Raw genomic sequence first — 7,763 nt, forward strand, 5'->3', positions numbered from 1 at the left:
CAATTAACAATATTAGGGTTTACTCATGTAGTGGTTCATTAACCTTGTAATGGTCAATTAGTGACCATTTGAATGTGTATAATGAGGAAATAAAGTGAGTTGAGGCTTGGCATTTGTGTATGGGTGAGCTGCCTTGGCTGACCTGCAGGACTGAACATGAGTCCAGCAGGTTTGGGCAGCCATAAATGGAGTTGTAGAGGTTCAATTAGTGCAAGGCCAATTGGACATGAAACTAGATAGCACAACTTTGGTAACGAACCCTACCCAGAAAACTAAACCAAGTTGACTTAAAAATTGCCCTAATCTGGGTGACTTGCATTCTGCCTGGGCAAAATGACCAAATGAATAGTATCTATTCATTTGGTCATAACTCAGTGTAAAAAGGTCCAATTGACCTGAAATTTTACTAGTAGAAAGCTAAGATATAGGCCTACTACTTTCATGAAGAAACCTAACCCAAATTTTGACCATAACATGTTCAAAAAGTGACCTGCAGTCACTGCACAAAACACTGTAGATTTGGTCAGTCCAGAAAATCTGGAAAGTTTGCAATCCGGCCAGTTATGGTGTTTAGGCCATAACTTGAGCTACAAAACTCCAAATGGAGTGATTCAAAAAAAGAAATGTAACTAGACACAATAAGGAACAACTTTCATGTTGACAACTTTGCCAAATTCCTACTATAAAAATGACCAATGGAACAGTAAACACAAGACTTGAAATTTGAAAATTTTGAATAACTAGTACTAAGCTTAGAAATGGTATTGGCAACCAATGCCAACAACTTTGGAATGCAAAATGTGGTATGTTGGTGATATTTAAACCAATATACTTATTATCTATAAAAAAAGTCAACATTTTAGTTGACTAATGAAATGAATAGTAACCTCACATATAAAGTACAAATATTCAAGAAGTGACTTTGTAATATGCCCTAGTAGGCCTAATGTGATTGGTTTGGATAGGTTGGCATGCCAGTAGGGTTCTTATAGCAGTACTGCATATGATGTATGGATTCATTGCCATTCTGTGATGATAGCCTATGGCTATACTGATTATGATGTTATACTTGGCTTTATGCCTTATTGCTTTTATGGCTTATTAGCCATTCTGTTTGTACACCGAGAAACACATTGCGACCAATGGTGTGACGGCCCGAGGTACCTGGTACCCAGTGCTAGTTTACCTGTTTATCCAGTTCGGTCAAATTGTATAGGTTACTTGGGCATGGAAAAGTATAACTGTAATTGAACTGATTATTAAAGAAAATAAGGAAATGAAATATCAAGATAAAGATTAAAAGTGATTACAATAAAATATAAAGAAGCTCAAAAATAATCAAGAAAACAATTAACAAAATGCATGAAAAAGTTAATATTATAAAATGTAATTAGTCTTCTACTAAACAATAAGTTAGTAAATATTCATTTCTTATGAACACAATAACTAGGAAATTTTTACTTTTATTTGCATATTATATATTCTTTTATTATTGGCACCACTAAGCTTTATGCATAGCGCCTCGCTTTTGCAACACGTAGGTACTGAAGATTTGGACAGAGAGCCCAGTAGACCACAGATTGGGTAAGGCCGTTCACAGTTCTGCTTAGTGTCTGTGTCACCTCACAGGCTACAGTACATTGGTAGGACACTAGGTCCCATTTTGTATTTTGTAATTTTTGTAAGTTTTGTAACTAAACTCTTATCTTATCGTTTATATTTGAAACAAATGTAATATAATCTTGTATTAATGTAAGTATTTGTAAATTATGATTATAAATAACATATGAGAATTTATGTATGATTTGAGCATGATGATGATGTGAAATGAATGAATGACGAATGGAGAAATTATTAAGAAATTATTGTTAATTGATATGAGAATTGGAATTGTGATTTGAACAAATATTGGAAGTGTTTTCTACAGGTTCCGAAGAACTGTTTTCTCCATTTTTAGCCGGAACTCTGCTGGATTTTCTATAAAATTTTCGGAGCCACAAATTAATTTATAATTTCAATAAATGAATTAAATGAGTTAAATTTCACAAATTGCACTTCATATCCATGAAGAAATAAATTAAGGAAGAATAAAATTGATTGAAATAAAATATGGTGTTCTGGTATACTGTGTGGCATATCTTGCTCGGCTACACTGTAGACGGGTAAGGGGTGTCACAATGCTCATAGTTCATCTACAGCTTGGGTTTTAGATACTGGTGCCAGTTCTCACATTTCTTATGATATGCAGGAACTAGCAAACAATAGCAACTTGCATGCTCGAGATGTTAGACTCCGAATTGGCGATGGCTCAACTGTTGAAGCTTTAGCCATAGGATCTAAATCTTTTTACATGTGTGAACATGTTTTGTGTTTGAATAATATTTTGTATGTGCATGATGCTTTTAAGAACATCATTTCTATATCTAGTTTAACTAGAAATGGTTATGAATTTCAGTTCATAGATGATGTTTGCAATATTTATTTTGGAAATAAATATGTTAGCTCGGGTTATATGCATGATGGTCTTTATTATTTGGATAATAATGATAAACACAAAATAAATGCAAGCAATCTAAAAGAATGCAATGCCATGATGAAAATCAACTCAAGTTCAAAATATCTTTGGCACTTAAAATTAGGTCATGTTGTAGGAGATAGGATTGCAAAATTAGAGAAAATGGGGATTTTATCCTCATTGGGTTCTGAACCTACTCCAACTTGTGAATCTTACCTTCAAGGAAAAATAACTAGATCACCCTTTGTTGGACAAGGACTAAGAGCTGAAAATATTTTGGAGCTAATACATAGTGATGTATGTGGTCCATTTAAGGAAATGGCTAGAGGCAGTTTTCATTACTTTATTACCTTTACTGATGATAAATCAAGGTTTGGGTATTTGTATTTGATGAAATAAAAACATGAATCCTTTGAAAAGTTCAAAGAATTTAAATCTGAAGTAGAAAATCAAACAGAAAAAAGTATTAAAACTCTTCGATCAGATCGTAGAGGTGAATACTTAAGTACTGAATTTGATGAATACTTGAAAGAGCATGGCATTGTTTCCCAGCTGACTCCTCCAGGAACGCCACAGTTGAATGGTGTATCTGAAAGGAGAAATCGTACCCTATTAGATATGGTACGTAGTATGATGAGCTATACTGATATGTCAATCTCCTTTTGGGGATTTGCATTAGAATAAGCTTTGCACATTCTAAATAGGATTCTATCAAAATCAGTTTCTTTCACACCTTATGAGATATGGCATGGAAGAAAATCAAGTCTTAAGCATGTTAAGATTTGGGGTTATCCAGCTTATATCAAAAAGCTGAACACTGATAAATTGGAAATCAGATCAGAAAAGGGTCGATTTGTTGGATATCCAAAAGAGAGTTTTGGATATTATTTTTATTTGCCTACATCACAAAAAGTTGTGGTAAGCAGAGATGCCATATTTCTTGAACAACAGTTTATTCAAGAAGGAGGCAAAGGAAGGCAAATAGAGTTAGAATTGGAGAGTTCTGACCAACCAACAGATCAAATGGATATAGATCCATCTAGTCAACTTACACCTATTGATGAAACATCTACAGTAATTCTTCGCAAATCAACCAGGATATCTCACCCACCAATGAGATATGGTTTCCTTCATGAAAATGAACAATAGTTGTTTACTCATGAATAAGTGGATTATGGAGATGATCCACTTACCTATGAAGAAGCTATATCAGATATAGATTCTTCAAAATGGATTGAAGCTATGAAATCTGAAATTGATTCCATGTATAAGAATCAAGTTTGGGATCTTGTTGACCCACCTGAAGGTATTGTACCTATAGGGAATAAATGAGTTTTCAAGAAGAAAATTGGTTCTGATGGAAAGGTAGAGACTTATAAAGCAAGGCTAGTAGCGAAAGGGTTTCGCCAAAGGCAAGGAATCGACTATGAGGAGACTTTCTCGCCTGTTGCCATGCTTAAATCAATTAGGATTCTATTAGCAATAGCTGCATACTATGATTATGAGATTTGGCAAATGGACGTCAAAACAGCTTTTCTCAATGGATACATTGAAGAAAACTTTTTCATGGAACAACCTAGGGGTTTTAAATCCCAAGATGGTTCTAAGGTATGCAAGCTAAAACGATCCATTTATGGGTTGAAACAAGCTTCGAAGAGTTGGAATATCCATTTTGATGAAGCCATTAAGTCATTTGTTTTATCAAACATGTGGATGAACCATGTGTATATAAGAAGGTTAGTGATAGTGCTATCACTTTCCTTGTCTTATATGTGGATGATATTCTCTTGATAGGTAATGACATAGGTATGTTGACAGCTGTAAAGGTATGGTTGTCAAGTACATTATCTATGAAAGACTTAGGGGAGGTAACCTATATTCTTGGAATTCGCATCTATAGAGATAAAGCGAAAAGAATAATTGATTTATCCCAAAGTCTATACTTGGAAAAGGTGTTAAAGAGGTTTAACATGCTTGATTCTAAGAGAGGATTGTTACCAGTGAGATATGGTATCCACCTTTCTAAAGAGATGTCTCCAAAGACACCTGAAAAAAGAGATAAAATAGCCAGGATTCCATATGCTTCGACTATTGGAAGTTTGATGTATGCAATGATGTGTACTAGGCCAGATATCGCACATGCTGTTAGTTTGACTAGCAGATTTCAATCTAATCCAGGTTTAGAACACTGGATAGCTATCAAGAATATCCTCAATTACTTGAGAAGAATTAAGGATTTATTCTTGATTTATGGAGGTGGTGACTTGCAATTGGATGGTTATACTGATTTTAATTTCCAATCAGATATTGATGATAGAAAGTCTACCTCAAGGTTTGTGTTCATTTGTAATGGAGGTGCAGTCAGTTGGAAGAGATCCAAATAGAGTACGACTACTGATTCCATTACAGAGGCTAAGTATATTGCTGCAAAAAAAGTTATTTGGATAAAGAAGTTCGTAACAGAACTTGCAGTAGTTTCTTCCATTGAGTCAGCAGTTCCACTCTAGTGAGACAATAATGGAGCAGTCATACAGGCTAAGGAACCCCGGTCTCACCAGAAATCCAAACACATAGAAATGCGCTACCACATTATCAGAGAAATAGTTGGGCGAGGTGATGTAGCCATGCAAAAAATAGCATCAGCTGAAAATCCAGCTGATCCATTCACTAAGCCTATGTCACAAGCTCAGTTAGACCGACATCTTGAGAAGATGGGTCTAAGATATTATAATGAATAGCTCTAATGCTAGTGGAAGATTGTTAATAGTATGCCCTAGAGCATATCATTTTGTATGTATCTTGTATATATTTTATTAATGAAAGGCAATTTCACTTTTTCGTTTACATAATGTATTTATGTGTAATAGAAAAGGTCCATTGATATTTTGTTAGAAATTCTATTATTAAGTTGTTAAGAATATGAGTAACAGTATTTCTAGCATAAAGTATCATAAATTGGTTCACAATCGAGGATACTTCACAGAGGACATGACTTATCCAGAAAAATTGTATTCATGTTTATTCCCAAGGTATTTATATGAGATATAAATAAGATGGAATGGTGAGTCTCATGCTATATAACAAACATGATAGACACTTATACATGATAAGTAGGTCGAACCAGTGACGCATATGACAAGCACATGGAGTTTACTCTTGTCAATGCATTGTCATATATCATATTAGTGCATATAATCTTTAGACCTGAGATAACACAGTTATCTTATATATAGGTGGTTTGAGTTTGATACTGCTTTCATACTTGTACTGTGTATGAGTATATGGGCATGTGTTGACTCCTACTAGTTATATATGGAGGTAGGTGTTTATCAAGATGGAATCTGTTACCCTAAGTAAATAGGGATAAAGTCTTATGTTCATTTAATTGTTCTTGATGTTTCAAGTTTCTAGCCAGGACAGACAGATTTAGTCAGAAAAGAGTTTCTGACAAGAAAATCTAATTAATCAAGAACTAAAATTAAAAGAGAACATAATATTCATAGCAAATAGGGTTTGACATAAACCATGACTCCAACTCGAATTGAGATTTTGTAACAGAGAGATTCTAGTGCATGGTAACATATGATTAAAGGTTCATTTAAGGTATTCCTTGTTATTGATTGGGTGGCCATGGCACGCTATGCTAGGTGTCAACCATGGTCTATGAGATGCTTAAAATAATTTAGAGAAATCATTTATCGTAAGAAATAGTTCTAATGATATTAAGAGTTAATATCATATCCCATTGCCAATTAGTGATGAGCCTAGTGAGTCACACACAGACACAAGATAATCACCAAGTAAAATGTAATTTAATTGATTAATTAAAGAGTTTAATTGATTAATTAAATATGTTTGGTTTACAATAAGATTATAAAATCCCTAGCATGACTTGAAACCTAATCTAGGTTATTGGATGTATAATATAAGTTAAATTTTATTTAAAGTATTTAAATATGAATTTAATTGTGAGAAATTAATTAATAGAGATTAATTAATTTATTTATTTTTGATATAAATTGATTAGAAGATGAGAAATAATGATTTTGGGTTGAGAATTCAAAATTACAATATAAGGGTAATTTGGTTATTTCACATGGTGACATGTGGTACCATGAGATGGTGACACATGGCATTATATAAGTTTGTCATTTATCTTCCTAGCATGCAAGGTGATCAAAGTCAAGATTAAGTCTAACTTTGACACTTGCCTTAATGTGATTAAGTCAATTAAAAATAAAATGCAATGTGGTGGTGACATGTGGCATAGGGTTTAAGTGATTACTTGACCTAATTGTATAAATAGATGTTATAAGAAAAAATCAGCCACCCTCTCCATTATCTCTTATGTGTGGCAGCACCTATTTCTCCCTCTCTTCTCTTCTTTTTTTCTCATCAATTTAAAGATAATTGCCCAAATTGCTAGAAATTATTTTTAGTGTCCTATACACACATACAACTTATTTAAAGGTATGAACCCAATTTATAATTAGTTGGCAAACGTTTGAGAAGCAAATTGGGGGCGATCCATTGGTGATCTTGGTATGAACAAGCTAGAGGGACAACACTTGGGGTCCTAGGTGCTTCCTAAATGTGCCAATCACATTCATAGTGCATCAAAGAGGTTAGAGCTCTAACTTCTCTTTTAAACTAGGGTTTAAATGAATTAATTTATTAATTCACAATCTTGAATGGCAAACATAGATCCTAATACATATTAAAAGTGTTTTAATATGCAATTGAGTATTGAAATTAATTAGGCATATAAGAGATGTGGTATGATACATGTAACCGTAGAAGAAAAATTTTCGAAATTCAATGCTCTAATGAACAAATCACTGTGCTTCCGCTCCTTTAGTTAGATATTTATATAGCTGTTAAAATAAAAATATTTAGTAAAAAAAGTGTTAAATTAGCTGTTAAATATAAAAATAGTAATATAATCTTATCGATCGTAGCTAAAATGCTCCCTTAACCTTTAAAAGTTATGAGAGATTATTTTTCATGAATTATTATTTCAACTTATAAATATTAGTATAAATATTAATATTTTATCAAATAGTATAAATAAAAGATGTAGTATTTTAATTTTGATCAAAAAACTATATATTACTTTAAAAATTATTATTGAATAGGGACTTAATATAATATTTGCCGTTTAAAAAGAAGCATTAATGATTTTAAAAATTTTTAAAAATCATATTAAAAAAAAAAGAAAATCTCCAATCAGCATTCATATTTAAAATGA

The sequence above is a fragment of the Hevea brasiliensis genome, chromosome 8 (genome assembly GCF_030052815.1).
Source record: "Hevea brasiliensis isolate MT/VB/25A 57/8 chromosome 8, ASM3005281v1, whole genome shotgun sequence".
In the NCBI taxonomy this organism is placed as follows: Eukaryota; Viridiplantae; Streptophyta; class Magnoliopsida; order Malpighiales; family Euphorbiaceae; genus Hevea; species Hevea brasiliensis.